Source organism: Bombina bombina, chromosome 7 (genome assembly GCF_027579735.1).
Source record: "Bombina bombina isolate aBomBom1 chromosome 7, aBomBom1.pri, whole genome shotgun sequence".
Classification (NCBI taxonomy): Eukaryota; Metazoa; Chordata; class Amphibia; order Anura; family Bombinatoridae; genus Bombina; species Bombina bombina.
Genome location: NC_069505.1, coordinates 213,391,286 through 213,410,228, shown reverse-complemented (window position 1 = coordinate 213,410,228; position 18,943 = coordinate 213,391,286).

Genomic DNA, 18,943 nt, shown 5'->3' with positions numbered 1-18,943 from the left:
GTTGGCGACATTGGGGGCGGCAGATTAGGGGTTAATAAATATAATGTAGCTTTCAGCGATGTTGGGGGCAGCATATTAGGGGTTCATAAGCATAATGTAGGTGGTGGCGGTGTCCGGAGGGCAGGTTAGGAGTTAATAATTATAATGTAGGTGTCGGCGATGTCAGGGGCGGCAGATTAGGGTTAATAAGTGTAAGATTAGGGATGTTTAGACTCGGGGTTCATGTTAGGGTGTTAGGTGTAAACATACATTTTATTTTCCCATAGGAATCAATGGGGCTGCTTTAAGGAGTTTTGCGCTGCTTTTTTGCAGGTGTTAGACTTTTTTCAGCCGGCTCTCCCCGTTGATTCCTATGGGGAAATCGTGCACGAGCACGTACGAACGGCTCACCGCTGACTTAAGCAGCGCTGGTATTGGAGTGCGGTAATGAGAACAATTTTGATGAACGCTCACTTCTTGTCTTTTAACGACGGGTTTGTAAAAACTTGTAATACCAGCGCTGTAGGTAAGTGAGCGGTGAGAAAAAGCTGCTCGTTAGCACTGCATAGCCTCTAACGCAAAACTCGTAATCTGGGCCTTCTATTCTTAACTTTAGAATAGAATAATGAATATGAATAAAGAATGGATCCGAAATAATGAACCTATTCGAAAAAACAATTTAACTTAACATAACCAACTTGACAAAACAATTTTTTTTTAAGTTAACTAATTTGCCGAAATTAAATTATTTATTTAACTAATAAAAATGAAACAAAACTAAATTTTTAGCGTTGCACATGTCTAGTACTTAGTATATAGCCCTGTCTGTATAATGTAAGTGTAGTAATGTAAATAGCCTTGCAAAATAGACTTGTGCGCCGCTAAAAAAATTGTTTCGTATCGTTTTCAATTAGTTAAAAAATAATTTTGTTTTGGCAAATTAGATTAGTTAAGTTTAAAAAAAAATTGTTTTGGCAAATTGGTTACGTTAAATAGGTTTCGGTTCTGTTCTTATTTCATATGCATTATTCTATTCTGAAGTTATAGAATAATGCATATGAAAGAATGAAACTGAAAGAAAGAAAAATTCAACGTAACTAATGTGCCGGCGAATTCAGCTCTTTTACTTCCCTTAAAAGGGCATTCAACTCTTTTAAGATTGCCCATTAGCCCTAATCTAAAAAAAACTTAAAAAAACATAACACTAACCCCTCTTTAGGTACTCACAGTTGCTGAAGTCCTGCTTGAACGATATTCATCCCTGCGGCTCCATCTTCATCCATCGAGGGACCGGCATCTTCTTCATCCATGCGGAGGCGGAGCGGTTGATGCGCGGAAGCGGAGGTCCATCGATCCGACGTGGAGGTCCTCTTCATGCGATCGTCCGCCAAACACTGAGGATTCAAATACAAGGTAACTATTTAATCAACCAATAGTAATGAGAGCTGCTTAAATCCTATTGGCTGATTTGAACAGCCAATAGGATTTAAGCAGCTCTAATTCCTATTGGCTGATTTAAATTTTCCAGCCAATAGGAATACAATGGCACCCCCAGTATAAAAGGGGTACCTTGCATTTGAATCCTCAGTGTACAGCGGACGATCGCATGAAGAGGACCTCCACGTCGGATCAAAGGACCTCCGACCCCACACATTGACCACTCCGCCTCTGCAGGGAGGAAGAAGATACCGGTCCCTCGACGGATGAAGATTGAGCCGCCTGGATGAAGATGGAGCCGCTGGGATGAAGATCGGGGTATTAGAATAGGACATTTTTTCATTGTTTTGGATAATTTCGTTTATTATTTTTTGTAATTTTAGTGTTTTTTTATTTTTTGTAATTTTAGTGGTTTTTTTAAAAAAAATTTAATGGTAGGTTTTTTTATTTTTGTAATGTTAGTTTTTTCTTTTGAAATGTTAGGTTTTAGTGTAATGCAGCTTAGGTTTTACTTTTATTTCACAGGTAAGTTCATATTTATTTTAACTAGGTAGTTAGTAAATAGTTAACTATTTACTAACTAGTCTACTTAGTTAAAATAAATTTAAACTTACCTGTGAAATAAAAATAAAACCTAAGCTAGCTACAATATAACTATTAGTTATATAACTATTTCTTTTGATTTCACAAGTAAGTTTGTATTTAGTTTTAAATAGGTATTATTTAGTTAATAATTTTAACTTTAATTTAGGTCTATTTTAATTATGTTAAAGTTAGGGGGTGTTAGGGTTAGGTTTAGGGTTAGGGTTAATATAGTTTAATTTAGGTTGTTGCAATGTGGGGGCCGGCGGTTTAGAATTTAATAGTTTTAGTGTTGGCGATGTTTGGGAACGGTGGTTTAGGGGTTAATAGGTTTAGTTAATTTTGGGGATGTTTGGGAACGGCGGTTTAGGGTTTAAAAGGTTTAGTTAGTGTTGGTGATATTTGGGAACAGCAGTTTAGGGGTTAATAGGTTTAGTTAGTGTCGGCGATGTTTGGGAACAGCGGTTTAGGGGTTAATAGGTTTAGTTAGTGTCTGCGATGTCGGGGAACGCCGGTTTAGGGGTTAATAGCTTTATTTAGTGATTTAGTTAGTGACGGGAATGTCGGGGAACTGTGGTTTAGGGGTTAATAGGTTTAGGTAGTGTTGGCGATGTGGGGGGAGTGTGGTTTAGGGGTTAATAGGTTTAGTCAGTGTCGGCGATGTCGGGGAACGCCGGTTTAGGGGTTAATAGCTTTAGTTAGTGATTTAGTTAGTGACGGCGATGTTTGGGAACGGCGGTTTAGGGGTTAATAGGTTTAGTTAGTGTTGGCGATGTCGGGGATTGCTGGTTTAGGGGTTAATAGCTTTATTTAGTGATTTAGTTAGTGACGGCGATATCGGGGAACTGCGGTTAAGGGGTTAATAGGTTTAGGTAGTGTTGGCGATGTGGGGGGAATGCGGTTTAGGGGTTAATAGGTTTAGGTAGTGTTGGCGATGTGTGGGGGGGCGGTTTAAAGGTTAATATGTTTAGTTTGTGTTGGCAATGTTTCGGAACAGCGGTTTAGGGGTTAATAGGTTTAGTTTGTGTTGGCGATGTCGGGGAACAGTGGTTTAGGGGTTAATAGCTTTATTTAATGATTTAGAGTTAGTGTCAGCGATGTGCGGTTTACATTAGGAACAATGAAATATTCTGAATATGAATAATGGATCAGAAAATTCGGAAACTAATTTATTAATTTTCTGAATTTTTCTGGATGTGCCGATTCGGTAATTCGGATGCATCCGAATTGACCAAACTTTGGACAAAAAAACGAATTCTGCCAAAACGAAATGCACATATCTATTGTATAATGTAAATGTAGTAATGTACTTTGTATATAGCCTTGTATAATGTAAGTGTAGTAATGTACTTAGTATATAGCCTTGTATAATGTAAGTGTAGTAATGTACTTAATATATAGCCTTGTATAATGTAAGTGTAGTAATGTACTTAGTATAGCCTTGTATAATGTAAGTGTAGTAATGTACTTATTATATAGGCTTGTATAATGTAAGTATAGTAATGTACTTAGTATATAGCCCTGTATAATGTAAGTGTAGTAATGTACTTAGTATATAGCCTTGTATAATGTAAGTATAGTAATGTACTTAGTATATAGCCCTGTATAATGTAAGTGTAGTAATGTACTTAGTATAGCCTTGTATAATGTAAGTGTAGTAATGTACTTAGTATAGCCTTGTATAATGTAAGTGTAGTAATGTACTTAGTATATAGCCTTGTATAATGTAAGTGTTGTAATGTACTTAGTATAGCCTTGTATAATGTAAGTGTAGTAATGTACTTAGTATATAGCCTTGTATAATGTAAGTGTAGTAATGTACTTAGTATATAGCCTTGTATAATGTAAATGTAGTAATGTACTTAGTATATAGCCTTGTATAATGTAAGTGTAGTAATGTACTTAGTATAGCCTTGTATAATGTAAGTGTAGTAATGTACCTTTGTATAGCCCTGTATAATGTAAGTGTAGTAATGTACCTTTGTATAGCCCTGTATAATGTAAGTGTAGTAATGTACCTTTGTATAGCACTGCATAGCATAAACTGTTGGCACCTTATAAATAATTAAATAATAATAATGCTTTTGTAATTAAACATTTAATATTGCAGCCTCATTCGGCAAGATTTAGAGTTTTGTCGGTAACGACCCGCGTAGATAACGCTGGCGTTTTTCCCCCCGCACCTTTTAAATACCGCTGGTATTTAGAGTTCACAGAAGGGCTGCGTTAGGCTCCAAAAAGGGAGCGTATAGCATAATTTACCGCCACTGCAACTCTCAATACCAGCGGTGCTTACGGACGCGGCCAGCTTCAAAAACGTGCTCGTGCACGATTCCCCCATAGGAAACAATGGGGCCGTTTGAGCTGAAAAAAAACCTAACACCTGCAAAAAAGCAGCGTTCAGCTCCTAACGCAGCCCCATTGTTTCCTATGGGGAAACACTTCCTAAGTCTGCACCTAACACCCTAACATGTACCCCGAGTTTAAACACCCCTAACCTTACACTTATTAACCCCTAATCTGCCGCCCCCGCTATCGCTGACCCCTGCATATTTTTTTTAACCCCTAATCTGCCGCTCCGTACACCGCCGCAACCTACGTTATCCCTATGAACCCCTAATCTGCTGCCCCTAACACCCCTGACCCCTATATTATATTTATTAACCCCTAATCTGCCGCCCCCAACGTCGCCTCCACCTACCTACAATTATTAACCCCTAATCTGCCGACCGGACCTCGCTGCTACTCTAATAAATGTATTAACCCCTAAAGCTAAGTCTAACCCTAACCCTAACACCCCCTAAGTTAAATATAATTTAAATCTAACGAAATAAATGAACTCTTATTAAATAAATTATTCCTATTTAAAGCTAAATACATACCTGTAAAATAAATCCTAATATAGCTACAATATAAATTATAATTATATTGTAGCTATTTTAGGATTAATATTTATTTTACAGGCAACTTTGTATTTATTTTAACCAGGTACAATAGCTATTAAATAGTTAATAACTATTTAATAGTTACCTAGTTAAAAGAATTACAAAATTACCTGTAAAATAAATCCTAACCTAAGTTACAATTAAACCTAACACTACACTATCAATAAATTAATTAAATAAAATACCTACAATTATCTACAATTAAACCTAACACTACACTATCAATAAATTAATTAAATACAATACCTACAAATAAATACAATTAAATAAACTAACTAAAGTACAAAAAATAAAAAAGAACTAAGTTACAAAAAATTAAAAAATATTTACAAACATTAGAAAAATATTACAACAATTTTAAGCTAATTACACCTACTCTAAGCCCCCTAATAAAATAACAAAGCCCCCCAAAATAAAAAAAATGCCCTACCCTATTCTAAAATAAAAATAGAAAAGCTCTTTTACCTTACCAGCCCTTAAAAGGGCCTTTTACGGGGCATGCCCCAAAGAATTCAGCTCTTTTGCCTGGAAAAAAAAAACCACACAATACCCCCCCCAACATTACAACCCGCCACCCACATACCCCTAATCTAACCCAAAACCCCCTTAAATAAACCTAACACTAAGCTCCTGAAGATCTTCCTACCTTATCTTCACCACGCCGGGTATCACCGATCGGTCCAGGCTCCGATGTCTTGATCCAAGCCCAAGCGGGGGCTGAAGACGTCCATCCTCCGGCTGAAGTCTTGATCCAAGCCCAAGCGGGGCTGAAGACGTCCATCCTCCGGCTGAAGTCTTGATCCAAGCGGCGGCTGAAGAAATCCATCATCGGGCAGAAGTCTTCATCCTATCCGGGCAGAAGAGGAGATCCGGACCGGTAGACATCTTCATCCAAGCGGCATCTTCTATCTTCTTCCATCCGACGACGAGCGGCTCCATCTTCAAGACCTCCTGCGCGGATCCATCCTCTTCTTCTGACGACTATACGACGAATGAAGGTTCCTTTAAGGGACGTCATCCAAGATGGCGTTCCTCGAATTCCGATTGGCTGATAGGATTCTATCAGCCAATCGGAATTAAGGTAGAAAAAATTAGAGTGGTTAATGCTGATGTGTTCTGTTTACTGTACAGTATATAGGAATGAGTGCATATATATGTATGAGTGCAAATATAGGTATGAGTGCATATATAGGTAAAATTGCTTATATAGGTGTAGTGCTGAATTTAATAAGGTATTCATTTAGTATTATTAGAATTGATAAATTAATATTTCAGGGAAATCTATGATAATGTGATCTTGTTGGTATTTTAGGATTACAGGATATATTGTAAAATATTGCAGGGCACATTGAATAAATGATACAAAATAATGTATTACTAATGTTTCAGAGGTGTTAGGTCTTTGCTAGAATGTTTATGAGACAAAAATACAAAAGCATAAATAGATCACATATAAGTAGATCACATATAAATAGATCACATACAAGTAGATCACACATAAGTAGATCACATATAAATAGATCACATATAAGTAGATCACACATAAGTAATTCACATATAAGTAGATCACATATAAATAGATCACATATAAGTAGATCACATATAAGTAGATCACATATAAGTAGATCACATATAAATAGATCACATATAAATACCCAAACGCAGAAGGTTGCTCCCAAGTAATACATTCATACAATCTGTGACTTTTGTACCGACTATAAATAATGCCGCCACTAGGTGGCAGGCTTTTATAATTATCTAAAATCGAGCGTGTTATTCAGATAGGATACAAAGGGTGGGTTTGATTTAAAGGGATGTAAAACCCATACTTTTTCTTTCATGATACAGATAGAACATGAGATTTTAAACAGCTTTCTAATTTATTTCTATTATTATTTTTTCTTCATTCTTTTGGTATCTTTTGTTAAAAAGCAGGGATGTATGCTTAGGACCAAGCCCATTTCTGGAGCACTATATGGCAGCAGTTTTGCAAGAATGTTATCCATTTGAAAGAGCACCAGATGGCAGCACTATTTCCTGCCATGTAATGCTACAGATGCTACCTAGGTATATTTTCAACAAAGAACAAAGCACATTTGATAATAGAAGTAAATTGGAAACTTTTTAAAATTGTATTGCTCTCTAAAGCCTAATTGCATCCATTAATCACCCCTTTAAATTGTAGCTTTCCAGCCCCAGCTGCTGCAGCCCACTGGAAAATATCCTGGTAGGCCAATCCGGCTACCGTGTTGGTTATGCAAAACAGGGAAATGAGTAATAAAGGAATTATCTATCTTTCTAAAAAAAAATGGAGTAGACTGTCCCTTTAATGCTGCCAGGCTTGCAGCTGTTTTGCTCTTGATTCCTGCATGTGATGAGGGAAAGCTAGAAAAACTATTTTGTTAATATTAACCCTGGATAGAGTGTAGAGCAGAGCTTTCCAAACTTTTCATGTTGGTGACACACTTTGTAGACCTACATCATTTCGCGACACAGTAATTCAGTTGTACCAGCAAAAAGGAGGTAAAACTAACTTGTTTTAAGAGATACGGACACATACATAAATTATATAGTAACGAAATGTATTTACAAGAACACTATGTATGTGCAAGAATTAAAAAACATGTTTAATAAAACCAATAGCTACTTACTATTTTAATGGGATGTATGAGGTTGATGAGATGAACACAGTTTCTGAATATTTGGTGTAATATTAGATAAAGACACTCGCATTTCATCATCAAGCATTTTTAAGCTTCTACTTCCTATCCATATATCAAGGGCAGGAGCAGCAATGCTCTACTGAGAGCTAGTTGCAAAGAAATCCCACTGACTTCAGCTCAGCGTTTAAGCTGCCGCCCTCAGAGCTCTGTGAGTCCGACTGACTACTGCCCGCACTGCAAACACACTGCTGTCACACTCACTAGCTACACTTGCAGTCACGAGCCAATTAAGGAGACTACATGTGCAGTCAGGAGCCAATGTGCCGCCAAATCTGCCAATGGTAATAGTTTCAGTTCCCACTGAGCTGTGCCAATTGGTTAAGATGATCTGTGACCCACTAGGTATCACTCACGTGTCAACCATGTGATATGCGTAGCAAGCAGGTGGAAAGTCAGAAACCAAAAAACACCTACACACTGCTGCCGACACACTAGTGTGTCCCGACACACAGTTTGGAAAGCACTGGTGTAGAGCATTGGTGGTCACATAGTTATTTCATGGGCTAACCCTGGATAGAGTGCAGAGGGTGTGGGTCACACAGCTGTTCCGTGGGCTAACCCTGTATAGACTGCAGAGGATGGGGGGTTAAACAGATGTTCCGTGGGCTAAACCTGGATAGAGTGCAGAGCATGGGGGTCACACAGCTGTTCCGTGGGCTAACCCTAGATAGAGTGCAGAGGATGGGGGGGTCACAAAGCTGTTTTGTGGGCTAACCCTCTATAGAGTGCAGAGGATGGAGGTCACACAGCTGTTCCGTGGGCTAACCCTGTATAGAGTGCAGAGGACGGGGGGTCAAACAGATGTTCCGTGGGCTAACCCTGCATAGAGTGCAGAGGATGGGGGGTCACACAGCTGTTCCGTGGGCTAACCATGAATAGAGTGCAGAGGATGGGGGGTTCACACAGCTGTTCCGTTAGCTAACTCTGAAAAGAGTGCAGAGGATGGGGGTCACACAGATGTTTCATTGGCTAACCCTGGATAGAGTGCAGAGGATGGGGGTTCACACAGCTGTTCCGTGGGCTAACTCTGGATAGAGTGCAGAGGTAGGGTGTCACACAACTGTTCCGTGGGCTACCCCTGGATAGAGTGCAGAGGATGAGGGGTCACACAGCGGTTCCATGGGCTAACCCTGGATAGAGTGCAGAGGATGGGGGGTTCACACAGCTGTTCCGTGGGATAACCCTGGATAGAGTGCAGAGGATGGGGGTTACACAGCTGTTCCGTGGGCTAACCCTGGATATAGTGCAGAGGATGGGGGGTCACACAGCTGTTCCATGGGCTAACCCTGGATAGAGTGCAGAGGATGGGGGGGATCACAAAGCGGTTCCGTGGGCTAACCCTGGATAGAGTGCAGAGGATGGGGATCACACAGCTGTTGTGTGGGCTAACCCTGGATAGAGTGCAGAGGATGGGGGATCACACAACTACTCCATGGGCTAACTCTGGAGAGAGTGCAGAGGATGGGGGGGTCAATCAGCTGTTCTGTGGGCAAACCCTGGATAGAGTATAGAGGATGGGGGGATCACACAGCTTCTCCGTGGGCTAACCCTGGATAGAGTGCAGAGGATGGGGGGTTGCACATCTATTCCGCGGGCTAACCCTGGATAGAGTGCAGAGGATGGGGGGTCACACAGCTGTTCCGTGGGCTAACCCTGGATAGAGTGTAGAGGACAGGGGGTCAAACAGATGTTCCATGGACTAACCCTGGATAGAGTGCAGAGGATGGGGGTTTACACAATTGTTCCGTGGGCTAACCCTGGATAGAGTGCAGAGGATGGGGGGTCACACAGCGGTTCCATGGGCTAACCCTGGATAGAGTGCAGAGGATGGGGAGTTCACACAGCGGTTCCATGGGCTAACCCTGGATAGAGTGCAGAGGATGGGGAGTTCACACAGCTGTTCCCTGGGCTAACCCTGGATAGAGTGCAGAGGATGGGGGTCACACAGCTGTTCCGTGGGCTAACCCTGGATAGAGTGCAGAGGATGGGGGGTCACACAGCTGTTCCATGGGCTAACCCTGGATAGAGTGCAGAGGATGGGAGGTCACACAGCTGTTCCGTGGGCTAACCCTGGATAGAGTGCAGAGGATGGGGGCCACACAGCTATTCTGTGGGCTAGCCCTGGATAGAGTCCAGAGGATGGATGGTCACACAACTACTCCATGGTCTAATCCTGGATAGAGTGCAGAGGATGGGGGTCACACAGCTGTTCCGTGGGCTAACCCTGGATAGAGTGCAGAGGATGGGGGTTCACACAATTGTTCCGTGGGCTAACCCTGGATAGAGTGCAGAGGATGGGGGGTCAAACAGATGTTCCGTGGGCTAACCCTGCATAGAGTGCAGAGGATGGGGGTCACACAGCTGTTCCGTGGGCTAACGATAAATAGAGTGCAGAGGATGGGGGGTTCACACAGCTGTTCCGTTAGCTAACTCTGGAAAGAGTGCAGAAGATGGGGGTCACACAGATGTTTCTTTGGCTAACCCTGGATAGAGTACAGAGGATGGGGGGTTCACACAGCTGTTCCGTGGGCTAACTCTGGATAGAGTGCAAAGGATGGGAGTCACACAACTGTTCCATGGGCTAACCCAGGATAGAGTGCAGAGGATGGGGGGTCACACAGCTATTCTGTGGGCTAAACCTGGATAGAGTGCAGAGGATGGGGGGTCACACAGCAGTTCCATGGGCTAACCCTGGATAGAGTGCAGAGGATGGGTGTCACACAGCTGTTCCGTGGGCTAACCCTGGATAGAGTGCAGAGGATGGGGGGTCACACAGCTGTTCCATGGGGTAACCCTGGATAGAATGCAGAGGATGGGGGGGATCACACAGCTGTTCCGTGGGCTAACCCTGGATAGAGTGCAGAGGATCGGGGATCACACAGCTGTTCTGTGGACTAACCCTGGATAGAGTGCAGAGGATGGGGTGTCACACAACTACTCCATGGGCTAACTCTGGAGAGACTGCAGAGGATGGGGGGTCAATCAGCTGTTCTGTGGGCAAACCCTTGATAGAGTGCAGAGGATGGGGGGTCACACAGCTTCTCCGTGGGCTATCCCTGGATAGAGTGCAGAGGATGGGGGGGGGTTACACATCTATTCCGCGGGCTAACCCTGGATAGAGTGCAGAGAAAGGGGGGGGGGTTACACAGCTGTTCCATGGGCTAACCCTGGATAGAATGCAGAGGATGGGGGGGTCACACAGCTGTTCCGTGGGCTAACCCTGGATAGAGTGCAGAGGATGTGGGGCCACACAGCTGTTCTGTGCAAACACACTGCTGTCACACTCACTAGCTACACTTGCAGTCACGAGCCAATTAAGGAGACTACATGTGCAGTCAGGAGCCAATGTGCCGCCAAATCTGCCAATGGTAATAGTTTCAGTTCCCACTGAGCTGTGCCAATTGGTTAAGATGATCTGTGACCCACTAGGTATCACTCACGTGTCAACCATGTGATATGCGTAGCAAGCAGGTGGAAAGTCAGAAACCAAAAAACACCTACACACTTCTGCCGACACACTAGTGTGTCCCGACACACAGTTTGGAAAGCACTGGTGTAGTGCATTGGTGGTCACATAGTTATTTCATGGGCTAACCCTGGATAGAGTGCAGAGGGTGTGGGTCACACAGCTGTTCCGTGGGCTAACCCTGTATAGACTGCAGAGGATGGGGGGTTAAACAGATGTTCCGTGGGCTAAACCTGGATAGAGTGCAGAGCATGGGGGTCACACAGCTGTTCCGTGGGCTAACCCTAGATAGAGTGCAGAGGATGGGGGGGTCACAAAGCTGTTTTGTGGGCTAACCCTCTATAGAGTGCAGAGGATGGAGGTCACACAGCTGTTCCGTGGGCTAACCCTGTATAGAGTGCAGAGGACGGGGGGTCAAACAGATGTTCCGTGGGCTAACCCTGCATAGAGTGCAGAGGATGGGGGGTCACACAGCTGTTCCGTGGGCTAACCATGAATAGAGTGCAGAGGATGGGGGGTTCACACAGCTGTTCCGTTAGCTAACTCTGAAAAGAGTGCAGAGGATGGGGGTCACACAGATGTTTCATTGGCTAACCCTGGATAGAGTGCAGAGGGTGGGGGTTCACACAGCTGTTCCGTGGGCTAACTCTGGATAGAGTGCAGAGGTAGGGTGTCACACAACTGTTCCGTGGGCTAACCCTGGATAGAGTGCAGAGGATGAGGGGTCACACAGCGGTTCCATGGGCTAACCCTGGATAGAGTTCAGAGGATGGGGGGTTCACACAGCTGTTCCGTGGGATAACCCTGGATAGAGTGCAGAGGATGGGGGTTACACAGCTGTTCCGTGGGCTAACCCTGGATATAGTGCAGAGGATGGGGGGTCACACAGCTGTTCCATGGGCTAACCCTGGATAGAGTGCAGAGGATGGGGGGGATCACAAAGCGGTTCCGTGGGCTAACCCTGGATAGAGTGCAGAGGATGGGGATCACACAGCTGTTGTGTGGGCTAACCCTGGATAGAGTGCAGAGGATTGGGGATCACACAACTACTCCATGGGCTAACTCTGGAGAGAGTGCAGAGGATGGGGGGGGTCAATCAGCTGTTCTGTGGGCAAACCCTGGATAGAGTATAGAGGATGGGGGGATCACACAGCTTCTCCGTGGGCTAACCCTGGATAGAGTGCAGAGGATGGGGGGGATCACACAGCTGTTCCGTGGGCTAACCCTGGATAGAGTGCAGAGGATCGGGGATCACACAGCTGTTCTGTGGACTAACCCTGGATAGAGTGCAGAGGATGGGGTGTCACACAACTACTCCATGGGCTAACTCTGGAGAGACTGCAGAGGATGGGGGGGTCAATCAGCTGTTCTGTGGGCAAACCCTTGATAGAGTGCAGAGGATGGGGGGTCACACAGCTTCTCCGTGGGCTATCCCTGGATAGAGTGCAGAGGATGGGGGGGGTTACACATCTATTCCGCGGGCTAACCCTGGATAGAGTGCAGAGAAAGTGGGGGGGTTACACAGCTGTTCCTTGGGCTAACCCTGGATAGAATGCAGAGGATGGGGGGGTCACACAGCTGTTCCGTGGGCTAACCCTGGATAGAGTGCAGAGGATGTGGGGCCACACAGCTGTTCTGTGCAAACACACTGCTGTCACACTCACTAGCTACACTTGCAGTCACGAGCCAATTAAGGAGACTACATGTGCAGTCAGGAGCCAATGTGCCGCCAAATCTGCCAATGGTAATAGTTTCAGTTCCCACTGAGCTGTGCCAATTGGTTAAGAGGATCTGTGACCCACTAGGTATCACTCACGTGTCAACCATGTGATATGCGTAGCAAGCAGGTGGAAAGTCAGAAACCAAAAAACACCTACACACTTCTGCCGACACACTAGTGTGTCCCGACACACAGTTTGGAAAGCACTGGTGTAGAGCATTGGTGGTCACATAGTTATTTCATGGGCTAACCCTGGATAGAGTGCAGAATGTGTGGGTCACACAGCTGTTCCGTGGGCTAACCCTGTATAGACTGCAGAGGATGGGGGGTTAAACAGATGTTCCGTGGGCTAAACCTGGATAGAGTGCAGAGCATGGGGGTCACACAGCTGTTCCGTGGGCTAACCCTAGATAGAGTGCAGAGGATGGGGGGGTCACAAAGCTGTTTTGTGGGCTAACCCTCTATAGAGTGCAGAGGATGGAGGTCACACAGCTGTTCCGTGGGCTAACCCTGTATAGAGTGCAGAGGACGGGGGGTCAAACAGATGTTCCGTGGGCTAACCCTGCATAGAGTGCAGAGGATGGGGGGTCACACAGCTGTTCCGTGGGCTAACCATGAATAGAGTGCAGAGGATGGGGGGTTCACACAGCTGTTCCGTTAGCTAACTCTGAAAAGAGTGCAGAGGATGGGGGTCACACAGATGTTTCATTGGCTAACCCTGGATAGAGTGCAGAGGGTGGGGGTTCACACAGCTGTTCCGTGGGCTAACTCTGGATAGAGTGCAGAGGTAGGGTGTCACACAACTGTTCCGTGGGCTAACCCTGGATAGAGTGCAGAGGATGAGGGGTCACACAGCGGTTCCATGGGCTAACCCTGGATAGAGTGCAGAGGATGGGGGGTTCACACAGCTGTTCCGTGGGATAACCCTGGATAGAGTGCAGAGGATGGGGGTTACACAGCTGTTCCGTGGGCTAACCCTGGATATAGTGCAGAGGATGGGGGGTCACACAGCTGTTCCATGGGCTAACCCTGGATAGAGTGCAGAGGATGGGGGGGATCACAAAGCGGTTCCGTGGGCTAACCCTGGATAGAGTGCAGAGGATGGGGATCACACAGCTGTTGTGTGGGCTAACCCTGGATAGAGTGCAGAGGATGGGGGATCACACAACTACTCCATGGGCTAACTCTGGAGAGAGTGCAGAGGATGGGGGGGGTCAATCAGCTGTTCTGTGGGCAAACCCTGGATAGAGTATAGAGGATGGGGGGATCACACAGCTTCTCCGTGGGCTAACCCTGGATAGAGTGCAGAGGATGGGGGGTTGCACATCTATTCCGCGGGCTAACCCTGGATAGAGTGCAGAGGATGGGGGGTCACACAGCTGTTCCGTGGGCTAACCCTGGATAGAGTGTAGAGGACAGGGGGTCAAACAGATGTTCCATGGACTAACCCTGGATAGAGTGCAGAGGATGGGGGTTTACACAATTGTTCCGTGGGCTAACCCTGGATAGAGTGCAGAGGATGGGGGGTCACACAGCGGTTCCATGGGCTAACCCTGGATAGAGTGCAGAGGATGGGGAGTTCACACAGCGGTTCCATGGGCTAACCCTGGATAGAGTGCAGAGGATGGGGAGTTCACACAGCTGTTCCCTGGGCTAACCCTGGATAGAGTGCAGAGGATGGGGGTCACACAGCTGTTCCGTGGGCTAACCCTGGATAGAGTGCAGAGGATGGGGGGTCACACAGCTGTTCCATGGGCTAACCCTGGATAGAGTGCAGAGGATGGGAGGTCACACAGCTGTTCCGTGGGCTAACCCTGGATAGAGTGCAGAGGATGGGGGCCACACAGCTATTCTGTGGGCTAGCCCTGGATAGAGTGCAGAGGATGGATGGTCACACAACTACTCCATGGTCTAATCCTGGATAGAGTGCAGAGGATGGGGGTCACACAGCTGTTCCGTGGGCTAACCCTGGATAGAGTGCAGAGGACAGGGGGTCAAACAGATGTTCCATGGGCTAACCCTGGATAGAGTGCAGAGGATGGGGGTTCACACAATTGTTCCGTGGGCTAACCCTGGATAGAGTGCAGAGGATGGGGGGTCAAACAGATGTTCCGTGGGCTAACCCTGCATAGAGTGCAGAGGATGGGGGTCACACAGCTGTTCCGTGGGCTAACGATAAATAGAGTGCAGAGGATGGGGGGTTCACACAGCTGTTTCTTTGGCTAACCCTGGATAGAGTACAGAGGATGGGGGGTTCACACAGCTGTTCCGTGGGCTAACTCTGGATAGAGTGCAAAGGATGGGAGTCACACAGATGTTTCTTTGGCTAACCCTGGATAGAGTACAGAGGATGGGGGGTTCACACAGCTGTTCCGTGGGCTAACTCTGGATAGAGTGCAAAGGATGGGAGTCACACAACTGTTCCATGGGCTAACCCAGGATAGAGTGCAGAGGATGGGGGGGTCACACAGCTATTCTGTGGGCTAAACCTGGATAGAGTGCAGAGGATGGGGGGTCACACAGCAGTTCCATGGGCTAACCCTGGATAGAGTGCAGAGGATGGGGAGTTCACACAGCTGTTCCGTGGGCTAACCCTGGATAGAGTGCAGAGGATGGGGGTCACACAGCTGTTCCGTGGGCTAACCCTGGATAGAGTGCAGAGGATGGGGGGTCACACAGCTGTTCCATGGGGTAACCCTGGATAGAATGCAGAGGATGGGGGGGATCACACAGCTGTTCCGTGGGCTAACCCTGGATAGAGTGCAGAGGATCGGGGATCACACAGCTGTTCTGTGGACTAACCCTGGATAGAGTGCAGAGGATGGGCTGTCACACAACTACTCCATGGGCTAACTCTGGAGAGACTGCAGAGGATGGGGGGGTCAATCAGCTGTTCTGTGGGCAAACCCTTGATAGAGTGCAGAGGATGGGGGGTCACACAGATTCTCCGTGGGCTATCCCTGGATAGAGTGCAGAGGATGGGGGGGGTTACACATCTATTCCGCGGGCTAACCCTGGATAGAGTGCAGAGAAAGGGGGGGGGGTTACACAGCTGTTCCATGGGCTAACCCTGGATAGAATGCAGAGGATGGGGGGGTCACACAGCTGTTCCGTGGGCTAACCCTGGATAGAGTGCAGAGGATGTGGGGCCACACAGCTGTTCTGTGGCCTAGCCCTAGATACAGTGCAGAGGATAGATGGTCACACAGCTGTTCCGTGGGCTAACCCTGGATAGAGTGCAGAGGATGGGGGTTCACACAATTGTTCCGTGGGCTAACCCTGGATAGAATGCAGAGGATGTGGGTCACACAGCTGTTCAATGGGCTAACCCTTGATAGAGTGCAGAGGATGGGGGGGTCACACAGCTGTTCCGTGGGCTAACCCTGGATAGAGTGCAGAGGATGGGGGGCCACACAGCTACTCCATGGTCTAATCCTGGATAGAGTGTAGAGGATGGGGGATCACACAACTACTACGTGGGCTAACTCTGGATAGAGTGCAGAGGATGGGGGGTCACACAGCTGTTCCGTGGGCTAACCCTGGATAGAGTGCAGAGGATGGGGGGCCACACAGCTACTCCATGGTCTAATCCTGGATAGAGTGCAGAGGATGGGGGTCACAGAACTGTTCCATGGGCTAACCCTGGATAGAGTGCAGAGGATGGGGGGTCACACAGCTATTCTGTGGGCTAAACCTGGATAGAGTGCAGAGGATGGGGGGTCACACAGCTATTCTGTGGGCTAAACCTGGATAGAGTGCAGAGGATGGGGGGTCACACAGCTATTCTGTGGGCTAAACCTGGATAGAGTGCAGAGGATGGGGGGTCACACAGATTCTCCGTGGGCTATCCCTGGATAGAGTGCAGAGGATGGGGGGGGTTACACATCTATTCCGCGGGCTAACCCTGGATAGAGTGCAGAGAAAGGGGGGGGGGGGGTTACACAGCTGTTCCATGGGCTAACCCTGGATAGAATGCAGAGGATGGGGGGGTCACACAGCTGTTCCGTGGGCTAACCCTGGATAGAGTGCAGAGGATGTGGGGCCACACAGCTGTTCTGTGGCCTAGCCCTAGATACAGTGCAGAGGATAGATGGTCACACAGCTGTTCCGTGGGCTAACCCTGGATAGAGTGCAGAGGATGGGGGTTCACACAATTGTTCCGTGGGCTAACCCTGGATAGAATGCAGAGGATGTGGGTCACACAGCTGTTCAATGGGCTAACCCTTGATAGAGTGCAGAGGATGGGGGGGTCACACAGCTGTTCCGTGGGCTAACCCTGGATAGAGTGCAGAGGATGGGGGGCCACACAGCTACTCCATGGTCTAATCCTGGATAGAGTGTAGAGGATGGGGGATCACACAACTACTACGTGGGCTAACTCTGGATAGAGTGCAGAGGATGGGGGGTCACACAGCTGTTCCGTGGGCTAACCCTGGATAGAGTGCAGAGGATGGGGGGCCACACAGCTACTCCATGGTCTAATCCTGGATAGAGTGCAGAGGATGGGGGTCACAGAACTGTTCCATGGGCTAACCCTGGATAGAGTGCAGAGGATGGGGGGTCACACAGCTATTCTGTGGGCTAAACCTGGATAGAGTGCAGAGGATGGGGGGTCACACAGCTATTCTGTGGGCTAAACCTGGATAGAGTGCAGAGGATGGGGGGTCACACAGCTATTCTGTGGGCTAAACCTGGATAGAGTGCAGAGGATGGGGGGTCACACAGCGGTTCCATGGGCTAACCCTGGATAGAGTGCAGAGGATGGGGAGTTCACACAGCTGTTCCGTGGGCTAATCCTGGATAGAGTGCAGAGGATGGGGGTCACACAGCTGTTCCATGGGCTAACCTTGGATAGAGTGCAGAGGATGGTGGTCATACAGCTGTTCCCTGGGCTAACCCTGTATAGAGTGCAGAGGACAGATGGTCACACAGCTGTTCCGTGGGCTAACCCTGGATAGAGTGCAGAGGATGGGGGTTCACACAATTGTTCCGTGGGCTAACCCTGGATAGAATGCAGAGGATGTGGGTCACACAGCTGTTCAATGGGCTAACCCTTGATAGAGTGCAGAGGATGGGGGGGTCACACAGCTGTTCCGTGGGCTAACCCTGGATAGAGTGCAGAGGATGGGGGGCCACACAGCTACTCCATGGTCTAATCCTGGATAGAGTGTAGAGGATGGGGGATCACACAACTACTACGTGGGCTAACTCTGGATAGAGTGCAGAGGATGGGGGGTCACACAGCTGTTCCGTGGGCTAACCCTGGATAGAGTGCAGAGGATGGGGGGCCACACAGCTACTCCATGGTCTAATCCTGGATAGAGTGCAGAGGATGGGGGTCACAGAACTGTTCCATGGGCTAACCCTGGATAGAGTGCAGAGGATGGGGGGTCACACAGCTATTCTGTGGGCTAAACCTGGATAGAGTGCAGAGGATGGGGGGTCACACAGCTATTCTGTGGGCTAAACCTGGATAGAGTGCAGAGGATGGGGGGTCACACAGCTATTCTGTGGGCTAAACCTGGATAGAGTGCAGAGGATGGGGGGTCACACAGCGGTTCCATGGGCTAACCCTGGATAGAGTGCAGAGGATGGGGAGTTCACACAGCTGTTCCGTGGGCTAATCCTGGATAGAGTGCAGAGGATGGGGGTCACACAGCTGTTCCATGGGCTAACCTTGGATAGAGTGCAGAGGATGGTGGTCATACAGCTGTTCCCTGGGCTAACCCTGTATAGAGTGCAGAGGACAGATGGTCACACAGCTGTTCCGTGGGCTAACCCTGGATAGAGTGCAGAGGATGGGGGATCACACAACTACTCCATGGGCTAACTCTGGAGAGAGTGCAGAGGATGGGGGGGGGGGTCAATCAGCTGTTCTGTGGCCTAACCCTGGATAGAGTGCAGAGGATGGGGGTCACACAGGTGTTCCGTTGGCTAACCCTGTATAGAGTGTAGAGGATGGAGGTCACACAGCTGTTCCATGAGCTAACCCTGGATAGAGTGCAGAGGATGGGGGTCACACAGCTACACCGTGGACTAACCCTGGATAGAGTGCAGAGGATGGGGGTTCACACAGCTGTTCCGTGGGCTA